This window comes from Elephas maximus, chromosome 3, assembly GCF_024166365.1.
Source record: "Elephas maximus indicus isolate mEleMax1 chromosome 3, mEleMax1 primary haplotype, whole genome shotgun sequence".
NCBI lineage: Eukaryota > Metazoa > Chordata > Mammalia > Proboscidea > Elephantidae > Elephas > Elephas maximus.
This window is the reverse complement of record NC_064821.1, coordinates 111714468-111728806: the sequence shown is the minus strand read 5'-3', so window position 1 is coordinate 111728806 and position 14339 is coordinate 111714468. Positions and strand designations below refer to the sequence as shown.

The 14339-nt window shown below is 38.6% G+C and overlaps 1 protein-coding gene across 1 annotated transcript in view; it reads right to left on the bottom strand.

The window, feature by feature from the left end:
* The window catches only part of PDE4B (phosphodiesterase 4B), a 541693-nt gene that overhangs the window by 519063 nt on the left and 8291 nt on the right, over positions 1 to 14339 (bottom strand). The window lies entirely within an intron of this gene.

The window sequence follows — 14339 nt, the reverse complement described above, 5'->3', positions numbered from 1 at the left end:
ATAATGAGTGGGCTAATGATTTATAATGGGCTGTTCAAAGCTTCACACTTCTCTGGTAGCACCCAGGGCCTGCTTGTTTGTTGAGGCTTAAACCATTTGTAACCAGTTAAAGAGCCTGGCTTGGCTACATGACTAATGGGCATAAGAGATGCACCTGGAAATTTTTGCCAGCGCTCTCCTGAAACAAGATTCCTCATACACACCTTGGTGGTTTTAATCCAAAAATAAAGTGAATCCTCTCTGACTAAGGAACCTGGGGAATTTCTCCTGGAAATATCTCAGTTCCCCAGGGCTTGCCTACACTTTGTTTCTCCAGCTATTCCTTATCCCTTTGTCGGCAGTAAAAGCCATCCGTGAGTATGCTCTGTGGAATCATGTGAGTCCTTTCAATTATCCAACCTGTGTAATCTTGCAGAGATTACAAAGGCTTTCCTGATTTATTAAAGTTTAACAGTACAATTAGTAAGTACTTCTATCACTTTCCAAACAATGTGTGCACCTTAGAAAGGTAAGACTGTGTCTTTGTCCTCCAATGTTCCTAGCTGTACAATTTCTAGAATTAAGCTGAGAGTCTAGGCCTCACGCTGAAGGGTTTCAACAGTTTTTCAGTTTCTAGCTATTTCCACATCTGGAGCCTAGCCAGCTGATGTCCTCAAACTTATCCACTGTTTTGTTTCTCCGTTTCATATCAGGTCTAGAGGTTCTTTTTTTTTTTTTTTAATCTATAATTGCTATATTTTTGAAGCAGAACTTATATCTTACTGTAATTCCCCATATATGTATTTTCAAAGTTTGTTTGGTATTGTATTTTAACTGTTTCTTAAAAACAGCATGAAGCTTAGAGGGCATGTGATCCTATCTAACAGCTTCTTTCTTTCAATGGGATCATTCAGTCCGTTCACATTCAGTGTCATAGCATACATATTTTATTTTATACTTTCTATTTACTTTATAGTTATCAGCCCTATAAAAGTAAAAAAAAAGAGAAAATATTTCACTTTGTTATACCCTCTTCTTACTTTTCTTTCTGATTTGATTAAATTGCTATTTCTTCTTTCTAATTTGGAAGGCTTCTGTGCTTTTGTATTCCATTAATGGCTATTTTCCCTTTTCCACTGCTTGGTATCAAACCAACTTCGCTACTACTATGTGACAACAAGATATCAACTACGTCCTTTACCATCATGTACTCTTCTCCCACTTCCTGCAAATACGATTAACTTTTAGAATGGTTTCCTCTCTGCATACTCCTTTCCCAACCATTCACATAGACCTTGGGAAGTCTTTTATTGAAACCTCCCAAGTCTTAAGCTGTGCTGAAATGGTGTTATTATATTTATTTCCAGAATATTGTGAGTTTTCCTTTGATCGTGTCCCTTTTATTTCCAGAATTCATCACTTGTATTACACATCCTGAGGCAGATCATAATTGTCCACTTAGTTTTAACTTTATAAAAAAAAAAAATGCAAACCCATTCCATCGAGTCAATTCCAACTCATAGTGACCCTACGGGACAGAGTAGAACTGCCCCATCCAGTTTCCAGGGAACACCTGGTGGATTCAAACTGCTGAACTTTTGGTTAGCTGCCATCATGCTGCCATCTCTCTGGTTCTCTGTAGCTGAGAAAGGTTCTCCACTTTTAAGGAACTCATATGATTAGACTGGGCTCAACCGGATAATCTAGGATAATCCCCCCCATCTTGAGGTCCTTAACCATAATTTTATATGCAAAATTACCTTTTGCCATGTAAAGTAACATATTCACAGGCTTCAGGGATCAGGGTTTGGACATCCTTGGGGGATGAGTTGTTATTTTTGTTAGGTGCAATCCAGTCAAGGTGGATGCAAACTGCCAACCTTTAGGTTAGCAGCCAAGGGCTTAATGGTGTGTACTTCCAGGGCTCCTGTGGGGGATGTGTAAGGGAGGGGCATTATTTTGTCTAGGACACTGGCTGGGTATAGGGTTCTTGGGTTGTAGTTTTTCTCAATTGTCTATAGATGAGTCAACTCTCATTTACATTTTTTCAGTTACTCTGGTAACAACTGTTCTTTCATGCTGAAATCTTAAAGGCTGTTTTTGTTTTATCCTTAAAATTCTTCCATCTATTTCTTCTTCTTCTTCCAGAACTCTTAATATACATTTTGAGCTTGTCGGGCTTCCCAGTATTTGTTTCTTCCTTTAAAGATACCTATCTCTTTGTATTTTTTCTCACCATTTGAGATACTTTTTTACTTGCTCTTCCAGGACATGTTTTGTTTTGTTTTGAAGGATGGGGACCACTACCTATCATTTTGGGAAAGTTTTTTATTTATTTCTTTCTTTTCCCACCTTCTTTAAAATAGCTCTTTAAAAAAAAAAAAAAGACTTTATGTTTTAGAACAGTTTTAGGTTTACAGAAAAAGTGTGCAAGAAGTACAATGTTCCCATATACCTCATCTCCCTGCTGACTGTTTCTCCTATTATTAACATCTTGCATTGTGTGGTACATGTGTTACAACTGATTAAGCAATATTGATACATATTAATCCATAATGTACATTAGGGTTCATTCTTTGTGTTGTATGGTTCTATGGGTTTCCTTTTATAAATTTTATTTTTTGTGAAATAAATATAAAATATACATGGCAAAGGATACACTGTTTCAACAAATTACACATGTACAGTCAGTGGCATTGTTTACATTCTTCAAGTTGTGTAATCATGTAATCACTCTCAGTATTCTTTTCTGAATTATTGCACTACCATTAATGTAAAGTCATTGCCCTCTAAGCTTCTCATCTAATCTTTCAAGATTCTGTTTATCGATTCGATCCCACACAGATAAACCTTTGAGAGAGCACAATTCTCAAGGCAGAGATACTCTACTAATTAGGCTAAACTGTTGCTTGGTTTAAAGCAGACTTCTGCAAAAAGGTTTTGTTTGAGTTTTAAGGTTTTAAGATTATCTCAGTACTCCACTGGTCTCACCTCATTTGGAGCAAGGGAGAATGAAGAAAACTAAAGACACAAGGGAAAGATTAGTCCAAAGGACTAATGGACCACAAGTACCACAGCCTCCACCGGACTAACTCCAGCACAACTAGATGGTGCCTGGCTACCACCACTGACTGCTCTGACAGCAATCACAATAGAAGATCCCAGACACAGCTGGAGAAAAATGTAGAACACAATTCTAACTCACACACACACAAAAAAAGACCAGACTTACTGGTCTGACAGAGACTGGAGAAACTCCGAGAGTATGGCTCCTGAACACCCTTTTAACTCAGTACTGAAGTCACTCCTGAGGTTCACCCTTCAGCCAAAGGTTAGACAGGCCCATAAAACAAAATGAGACTGAATGGGCACACCAGCCAAGAGGCAAGGAAGAGAAGGCAGGAGGGGACAGGAAAGCTGGTAACAGGGAACCCAAGGTCGAGAAAGGGGAAGTGTTGACATGCTGTGGGGGTGGCAACCAATGTCATAAAACAATATGTGTATTAATAGTTTAATGAGAAACTAATTTGCTCTGTAAAAACTTCATCTCAAATACAATAAAATAAAGATTATCTCAGGGCAATAGTTTTGGGGGTTTATCCAGTCTTAACAGCTCCAGAAAGTCTGGATTCCACTGAGAATCTGAAATTGTTTCATTTTTCCCCTTCTACAAAATCTTAGTTCAAACTGTTCAGTAATGGTAGCTGGGCACCATCCAGTTCTTTTGATCTCACGGCACAGAAGAGAGACATTCAGGGTGGTAGCATTTCCTTCTCTGATTCCTGACTTTTCTTCTTCCTTTGCTACTCCAAGTGAATGGAGACCTACTATTGTAGCTTGGATGACTTCTTGAAAGCTTTTAAGACTCTTAACAAACTAAGAGGTAGAACAGAGCACTGAGAAACACTATTAGGCTAATTGACTGAGAAAGGCTAGTTCCTGATTGTGTGTGAGTTGTGTGTGTGTGTTCATTTTTATTCTCAACAAAGATTTTACTTTGCTTCTATTCATCTGCTAAAATTTTATTTAAAAAAATATTTTTAGTTCTGGAATATCTTTGCGTGTGTGTGTGTGCTATACTTGAATCTCCGTAAGTACTTCATATTTTTCCTCAAACTGCTGTCTCTTCCATTAACTCTATTTCATAAAGAGCTTCTTCTGTGTTTTCTCCTTGCTTTTCATTTCTCTGGTAATTCAATGCCCTTGGATGCATTGTTACTGTCCCTGGACTGCTCACTGGGGCTTAAGATAATATGGTTCCTTAAGTGGTAACAGTCCTGCAAGTCTCCATTCTTATAATTTAGTGATATGGAGGTTGGCACATTATTGGTATCATGCCAAGATAATCAAGAGGTCTTCCTGCTCTGGTCTCTTCATTCTCTCCCAATGTGAGAGGTAGAAAGGGTCAAGTCCATCTGTTTGGTTGCTTCTCAGTGTTTACAAGCCAGGAATAGAATATTAGGTATATTCCAAAGATGTGAATTTATATGAGATCATGAGTTTCTGAGCACCAAACTCTCCCAGGATTCAGATATTCTGATCCTCATTCTGGAGTCCTTTAGTGCTGATCTCCAAGCTCTCCTCTTCCCAAAGGAGAGAGATTCCTGTACCAACTCTCTCCGGCAAGGATGTGACAGAACCTGAGGCTTCCATCTTGTCTTCCACGACCTGTCTTCTGGTAGAAGAGGTAGAATTGGGAGTGGATGGAAACCACTTATGAGCATTTAACCACCATCTCCTCAGTATCCTTAAGAATCCACCCACTCCTTTAAGTTTATAACATTATAAGTTTATAAGTTCTGAAGCAAAATAACACCCAAAAAACTAAAATCCTAACATTTGTTAAACCTAGATGGTAGGTACATCAATACGTAGTATCTGTTAAATCATGTTCTTTACTTTTAAGTGTTTGAAATATTTCATAAATAAAATTAACTTTTAAAATATTAGTATTATATATATATTTTGATGACTTCTCAAATTTGTTATCCCACCTCTGAAGCCCAGAAAAAAATATCTAATTGTCCTACCCTGCTCCAAGTCACCATCTTGCAACAGGCTCCTAGTGGTCTCCCTACTTCCACTTTGCCCCTATAATTCATTTTAGAATTCATTAAAAAAAAAAAAAAAAAAAAACTATTTTTTCAAAAGTCAGATCACGTCACCCTTTTATTTAAATTTTTGTAATGGACTCCCTGTTAAAATAAAATAAAACTCCTTGCTATATCCTACAAGTGACTAATTAGGCCTGCCTGCCTCTACAATCTCAACTCACTTCTACCTCCCCCTTGCTTTCTGTGCTCTAGCCACTCTGGTCAGTTTTCTCCTATTCAAACATACCAGGCTCTTTCCCATTTCAGGACTTTTACATTTCTATTCCCTCTGCCTAGAAAGCTCAGCTCCCCTACTTTCTGCAAAGGTTGTTGTTGTTAGGTGCCCTCAGGTCAGTTTCAACTCATAGTGACCCTATGTACCACAGAATGAAACACTGCCCAGTCCTGCACCATCCTCACAATCCTTGTTATGCTTGAGCCTATTGTTGCAGCCACTGTGTCAATCCATCTCATTGAGGGTCATCCTTTTTTCTGCTGACCCTGTACTTTACCAAGCATGATGTCCTTCTCCAAGGACTGATTCCTCCTGAAAACATGTCCAAAGTATGCAAGATGCAGTCCCATCATCCTTGCTTCTAAGGAGCATTCTGGTTGTACTTCTCCCAAGACAGATTTGTTCATTCTTTTGGAAGTCCATGGTATGTTCAATATTGTTCGCCAACACCATAGTTCAAAGGTGTCAATTCTTCTTCAGTCTTCCTTATTGACCAGGCTTCACATGCATATGATGTGATTGAAAATACCATGGCTTGGGTGAGGCACACCTTAGTTTTCAAGGTGACATCTTTGCTTTTCAACACTTGAAAGAGGTCTTTTGCAGAAGATTTGCCCAATGCAATGTGTCTTTTGATTTCTTGGCTGCTGCTTCCACGGGTGTTGATTGTGGACCCAAGTAAAATGAAATCCTTGATAACTTTGATCTTATCTCCATTTATCATGATGTGGCTTATTGGTCCAGTTGTGAGGATTTTTGTTTTCTTTATGTTGAGGTGTAATCCATACTGAAGGCTGTGGTCTTTGATATTCATTAGTAAGTGCTTCATGTCCTCTTCACTTTCAGCATGACTCAAAATGAGAAGAAACAGCTGCAAACATCCATTAATAATCAGAACCTGGAATGTACAAAGTATGAATCTAGGAAAATTGGAAATCATCAAAAATGAAATGGGATGCATAAACATCAATATCCTAGGCATTACTGAGCTGAAATGGACTGGTATTGGTCATTTTGAATCGGACAATCATATTGTCTACTATGCCGGGAATGACAACTTGAAGAGGAATGGTGTTGCATTCATCATCAAAAGGAACATTTCAAGATATATCCTGAAGTACAATGCTGTCAGTGATAGGGTGATAGCCATACTCCTACAAGGAAGACCAGTTAATACAACTATTATTCAAATCTATGCACCAACCACTAAGGCTAAAGATGAAGAAATTGAAGATGTTTACCAGCTTCTGCAGTCTGAAATTGATTGGACATGCAATCAGGATGCACTGATAATTACTGGTTATTGGAATGGGAAAGTTGGAAACAAGGAAGAAGGATTGGTAGTTGGAAAATATGGCCTTGGTGATAGAAACAACGCTGGAGATAGAAGGATAGAATTTTGCAAGATCAACAACTTCTTTGCAAATACTTTTTTCACCAACATAAACGACGACTATACACATGGAATACACAGGAGTCAAACTGACTACATCTGTGGAAAGAGAAGATGAAAAAGCTCAATATCATCAGTCAGAACAAGGCCAGGGGCCGACTGCGGAATAGACCCATCAATTGCTCATATGCAAGTTCAAGTTGAAACTGAAGAAAATCAGAGCAAGTCCATGAGAGCCAAAGTATGACCTTGAATATATCCCACCTGAATTTAGAGATCACCTCAAGAATACTTTTGACGTTGCAAAGATTAGTTGCACTTTATCATTTGGGTATCAGCTCAGATGTTACCTCCTCCTGGAGGACTTCTTACCCACCTTATCTAAAGTAGCAATCTTGCTTCTTAACCACTGTGCCACCAGGGCTCCATAATGTGTTATAGTGACAATATAATCTGTATTTGATTGTAACATATTAAAATAATTATTATAATCATTAGGCTATATCCTATCCTAGACACGTTTTACATTAACTCTGAATTTCCCATATTCTAATATAATTTTGGAAACCCTGGTGGCATAGTGCTTAAGAGATACCGCTGCTAAAAAAAGGCCAGCAGTTCAAATCCACCAGGCGCTCCTTGGAAACTCTATGGGGCAGTTCTACTCTGTCCTATAGGGTCGCTATGAGTCAGAATCAAGTCAATGGCAATGGGTTTGATTTTTTTCACTATAATTTTGACCTGAATGACAGCAGAATACATAAGCAGTGAAGTGTAGAGGGGACAATACATGATTTTAAATGTTCGTTGTCCATTATCTCACCTGTGTGAGGCGGTGAGCCCTGAGGGGGTTTTGTGCAATGCTTGATGCAGAAATCACAAATGCAATCTCTGCAGCCAAAAGATTTCAGTGGGTGGTGAAACTTGACTAGAGCTGAGCAGATGTGTGTGTTATCCATTCTCCATCCTCACACTAGCTTTTGTTGAATCTCTGGCATTTGTATACAGCATCTGTGGGTATTTTGATCTTTAAAACAGGGTTTTAAGATCTGTGGTTGAGAGGCAGCAGAAAAGTATAAAATATTTTTATTGAGAACCTCATCAGACTGTCAACTTGTGACAGAGCGTGGGTGCAATCAAGTGCTTTCCATGATTCAAAGTCATCAACTCCACTGACTGACCACTTTCACCTCCAAGATAATGGGAACAGTGGCAGTTGTGTCCAGCTTCCCAGCAGAGTGGGAAATCAGCACCACTCTCCCCAACAGAGGTAAAGGTTGGGACAGTGAACATTAGGGACATCACACCTAAGTTAACAGATGCCTAAATAGAATCATGTTCACAACTGAAACAGAAGAGCAAAGCATAGCCCTCAGGCAGATGGAGGTGGGAGACAAGGAAACTTATATTTATAATCTTCTTGGAGAGAATAACAAAGCAGAAGCCAGACTGTTTCTTACTAAAAAATGCATCATAAGAAGAACCAAAAAAAAAAAATTCCCTGCCTTCTTAATCTCTTTACCTCTTCCTATATATCTGAAAATTAGACTAGCAATAAACCAAAAACAAACTCGTTGCCATTCAGTCAATTCTGACTGACAGAGATCCTATAGCACAGAGTAGAACTTCTTCATAGGGTTTCCACGGCTGTAATTTTTACAGAAGCAGACTGCCACATCTTTCTCCCAAAGAGCAGCTGGTGGGTTCAAACCACCAACCTTTTAGTTAGCAATGAAGTGCTTTAACCACTGCCTCACCAGGGCTCCTCTAGACTGGCTATAGGTTTATTTTATCATTACGAGGTGAGCATTCTCAAAGCAGTACTGTCATCTAACACCTTGTGAATTCAAGCCCAGCACAAGTCAATTAGCTTGGCATAGGGAAAAAAATCCCTCAGACAAAAACTGTGGTCCTGACATGCTTTTGTGATGTAGAAAAGCACATGCCTTTGGCTGAATAAGGAGGGAAGAGGGCCCACTCCTCCTTATTCTCGGCAGATAACCTAACCTGTTTCATTGAGAAAATCTAGGCCAGTAGTTCTTAAAAAAGGAGACCTGGTTAAGCACTCGGCTGCTAACTGAAAGGTTGGCAGTTGGCACCCACCCAGCGGGTCCACAGAAGAAAAGACCTACTTTTCTGCTCTCATAAAGATTACAGCCTAGGAAACCCAATGGGGCAGTTGAAGGAGCTCTGGTGGCACGTTGGTTAAGCACTCAGCTGATAACCGAAAGGACAGTGGTTTGAACCCACCAGCCACTCTGTGGAAGAAAGGTATGACAGTCTGCTTCCATTACAGCCTTAGAAATCCTATGGGACAGTTCTACTCTGTCCTATAGGGTGCTAGGAGTCGGAATTGACTCCACAGCAATAGATGAGTCAAAATCGACTCAACAACACACAACAACAATAACGACAGCAGTTCTTCAAATGTAGTTCCCAGGCCAGTACCATGAGCACCACCAGGGATGGTGTTACAAATGCAAATTTGGGGCCCCACCCCAGACCCTCAGAAATTCTGGGAACTAGGTGTAGCAATCTGCATTTCAACAAGCCTTCCATTCTACTGGCTGTGTAGCGGTATCTCATTTTAATTTGCAGCTCCCTAATGACAAATGATGTTGAGCATCTTTTCATATGTCTATTTGCCATCTGCATATCTTCTTTGAAGAGGTACCTACCCAGATCTTTTGTCTATTTTCTAATTGGGTTGTTTATTTTTGTATTGTTGAATTTTAAGAGTTCTTCGTATATTGTGGCTACAAATCCTTTTTCAGATACATGTTTTACAAATATTTTCTTCCCGTTTGTGACTTGTCTTTTCATTCTTATAACAGCATCTTTCACAAGGTAGAAGTTTTTTAATTTTAATAAAGTCCTACTTATCAAATTTTTTTTTTCATGTACAGTGCTTTTGGTGTTGTATCTAAAAACTCATTGCCAAGCCTAAGGTCACCTAGAAGTTTTAGTGTTTTTTGTATTACATTTAGATCTATGAACTATTTTCAGTTAATTTTTGTGACAGGTTTAAGGTTTGTGTCTAGGTTCAATTTTTTTGCATATAGATGGCCAATGTCCCAAGAACCAGCATATCCTTTCTTTAAGGAATTGCCTTTGCTCCTTTGTCAAAGATCAGGTGACTATATTTTGTGGATATATTTGTGAGCTTTGTATTCTATTCCATTGACCTATATGTCTATTCTTGTCTCAATATCATACTGTCTTGATTATTATAGCATTATAGTAAGTCTTGAAATTGTGTAGTGTGAGTCTTCCAAATTTGATTCTTCTTCTTCGATATTGTGTAGTCTATTCTAGGTCTTTTGTTTTTCAAACAAACTTTGGAATCAGTTTGCCAATATTTACAAAATAGCTTGCTGGACAAAGCAAGGTCATGGTAGCTCCACAGACACATCCAAGCTCCCTAAGGGACCTAACTGTTGGGTTGAGGGCTGTGGGGACCATGGGGAATATCTAGTTCAACTAGCATAACATAGTTTATAAAGAATACGTTCTACATTCTACTTTGGTGAGTGGCGTCTGGGGTCTTAAAAGCCTGTGAGCGGCCATCTAGAGTACTCCACTGGTCTCACCCCTTCTGGAGCAAGGAAGGAATGAAGAAAACTAAAGATACAAGGGAAAGGTTAGTCCAAAGGACTATTGGACCACATCTACCAAGGCCTCCACCAGACTGAGTCCAGTATAACTAGATGGTGCCCGGCTACCACTACTGACTACAGGGATCACAATAGAGAGTCCTGGACAGAGCTGGAGAAAAAGGTAGAACAAAATTCTAACTCAGAAAAGAAAGACCAAACTTGCTGACCTGACAGAGACTGGAGAAACCCTAACAGTATGGCCCCCGAATACCCTTTCAGCTCAGTAATGAGGTCACTCCTGAGGTCACCCTTCAGCTAAAGATTGAACAGGTCTATAGAACAAAACAAGACTAAAGGGGTGCACCAGCCCTGGGGCAGGGATGGGAAGTTAGGAGGGAAGAGAAAAGCTGGTAATAGGAAACCCAGGGTTGAGAAGGGAGAGTGTCGACATGTGATGGGGTTGTTAACCAATGTCGTAGAACAATGTATGTACTGTTTGATGAGAAACTAGTTTGCTCTCTAAACCTTCATCTAAAGTACAATAAAAAAAAAAAGTTTGCTGGGATTTTGATTGAGATGTGTTGAATCTATAGATCAAGGGGGAAAACTGCATATAAAAAATACTGAGTTTCCAATAAATGAACACAGAATATATCTCCATTTATTTAGGTCTTCTTTGATTTTTTTCATCAAACAGCAAGGAGAAAATAAAATAAAAAGAAGTATTCCAAATCTAATGCATTGTAGCCCACATGTATGACAGAGGGTTGATACTAAAATAGGAATCTGATAAAACTATTGCAAACTCAGATGCTCTTTTCTGAAAGAGAGATGAAATAGTAGAGGCACACATCTTTACTATAGAAAATAAGCAAATACCCTACTTAAACCTGGCATATTCAATACTGAGGAAAGACAGTGTCTTCAGGAGCATAAGTCAAAAAAACGGGTCCTCCTCATAAGAGCACAAGCTTCAGAAAAATAGAAACTTCAGTTCAAGAATGTACTGACCCTTATTTCATAGCTGAAACAAATGCAGGATGAAAGAGCCTAAGAACTCCATAGCAATTGGCTACAAAAGATTTGCAATAATGGTGGACTAGGTTATTTCAAGTAACCCCTCTTCAGAAAACAAATTTAAGCGTTTAAAAAGAAAAAAAGGAAAAGTATCTCCTTATATCCTTAGTACCATCAAAGAGGTGACAAATCAGTAAGGAAATAGCAAGTCAAAATGTAAACAGAAGTTTTGCATCAGAGTTACATGATAAACATACTCTGGACATTTGCCATAGAGAGCAAATATAAACATGGATTTAATTGCCTTGAGGGTCAAAGTAGACTGCAGTGGAATTCCAGCCATGCCCGAGAAAGACAGACAGCTCAGAAGTAAAGTGTCCTCACATTAAACTGGGACCTCAAAGGGTTATTCTCTTAGTGTAAAGGTAAAATAGAAGTCAACCTGCCCCTGCCTTGTACACCTGGAGACTGAAAGAAGGGTTGCCTTGGTGTTAAGTCAATCACGGGAGAATAACTCATGACAGGTTATGACCAAGGTCCAGCCTAGGTGGTTGAGAAAGTTTCAAACCAGTCTAGTAATGTTCCAACGCCCCCATCCAAACCAAAAACCAAACCTACTGCTGTTGAGTCGATTCCAACTCATAGCAACACTACAGGACAGAGTAGAACTGCCCCGTAAGGTTTCCAAGGAGCAGCTAGTGGATTTGAATTGACCACCTTTTGGTTAGTAGCCAACTTCTTAACCACTGGGCAACCAGGGCTCCAATGTCCCCACAGACCTGGTAAAATCAAATGCAAATTTTCTGTGGTGAAGTACGCTTTCTTTTTATACCTTAAATTGTGCTTAGAAATCATGTTTTAATGACAGTGAGCACCATACAATGAAGAAAAAAAACAAGCATACCTCATAAACCTAATGTTGAGAGAAATAAACCAGAGTCAAAAGGGTACATATTTTGTCAGTCTACTTAAAAAAAGTACAAAAACAAACACTACTACTCAATTTTGTTAGAAGTCAGGGGGAGGTAGTGACTGAGAGGACAGATAAGAAGGGCTTCTGGGATGCTAGGTAATTGTCATGAATTGAATCTCTCCCCAAAAAACATGTGTCTACTTGGTTAGGTCATGATTCCCAGTATTGTGTGGCCGTCCTCCATTTTGTGATTGTAATTTTATGTTGAAGAGAATTACGGTGGGATTGTAACACCTTTACTAAGGTCACATCCCTGATCCAATGTAAAGGGAGTTTCCCTGGAATGTGGCCTGCACCACCTTTTATCTGATCAGAGATAAAAGGAAAGGGAAACAAGCAGAGAAGGGGACCTCATACCACCAAGAGAGCAGTGCTATGAGCAGAGTGTGTCCTTTGGACCCAGGGTTCCTGTGCAGGGAAGCTCCTAGACCAAGGGAAGACTGATGACAAGGACCTTCCTCCAGAGCCAACAGAGTAAGCCTTACCCTGGAACTGACAAACTGAATTTGGACTTCTAGCCTACTACACTGTAAGAGAATAAACTTCTGTTCATTGGTGCCATCCACTTGCAGTATTTCTGTTATAGCAGCACTAGATGACTACGACAGTAGTATATTGTTTCCTGATTTGGATGTTGATTATTTGGGTGTGTTCAGTTTGTGAAATTTTATCAAGTTGTACCTTTACAATATGTACACTTGTATCAGTCAGGGTTCTCCAGAAAAACAGAAGATAGATAGGATGAATAGATGGTAGGTAGGTAGGTAGGTAGATGATAGATAGATGACAGATAGATGGGCAGATAGATAGATAGATAGGGACAAAAAGCATGCCTGCAAGTGCCTTGATAGTGCAATGGCTAAGCTCTTGGGTGCTTACTGAAAGGTCAGCAGTTTGACTCTGCGGGAGAAAGACCTGCTCAACTGTTTCCTTAAAGACTGAAGCCAAGGAAACCTTATAGGGCAGTCCTACTCTGTCCTATAGGGTCACTGTGAGTTTGAACTGAATTGATGACAACAAATGATTGGCACTGACTCTTATAGTGTTAATTCAGCTAAACAGAACATGTAAGTCAGTGCTCCTCAAATCTTTAACCCATTCTCCCTACAATGCATTTTCACGCTGTTTTGTCATACTTCCCTATCCCATACAGAATGTTTTGACAAACAATTTCATGCTATTAACTGTGGTACCTGGAATCTTAGTAATCTAACTCTTAGCATAGTTGATAGCCATCAACTCAAAGATGCCATATATCCTTCAAAGAGCACGTGTCAGGTTACTCATCAGCACTCCCGAGCTCAGCATGTGGCAAGGGCATATGGCACACCATAAAAGCCACAGATTTTAATGACTTATTGGAATGGTATTGTACAATAATTTAATGTGTTTCCTTAATAAATGATTTCAACAAACATTGACTTTTAACAGTATCACATTATTATAATTTAAAATTATAAAAAACATAGAGAAAATACTTTTCATTTGAATGACAAAACATGCTATGTAAACAGGTCATTCTATGAAAAAATATTTGAAAATTATAGAAAGAAAAAAGAAAGCCTATGCAAATTATTAACTATATAATAACATATTTGAAGCAATATCATGATGCAGTTTTAACCACAGTTATAAGATTACATGTTATAAGATTAAATTTTCAACATCGAATTGGTTTAAAATAGCCTCTTCTTCAAATATAAAAAAAAAATAGACACTGCAAAATATTGCAAGCATTTCTCATAGCATAATTTTATATTTTCTTTTGATATACAATGAAGCATTTTATTTTGTAGATAATCACAATCTGGCATTTACTGAAGTAGAATTATAATAAAAAAGAAACTAGGGACAAATATATACCAAAGTACAGCAATGGGAATATCTCCTGTCTTTAAAAATCTATTCTTTCCATAGAAGCTCTTACATGGTTTTGTTTTCCTAAATTTAAAAAAAACATTGATGAATACTGGATAATTCTTTTTTAAAAAGGCCAATGATAAGTGATAATTTTCTCTCGACATTAATGACAATGCATTTCCTTCCTTCATCA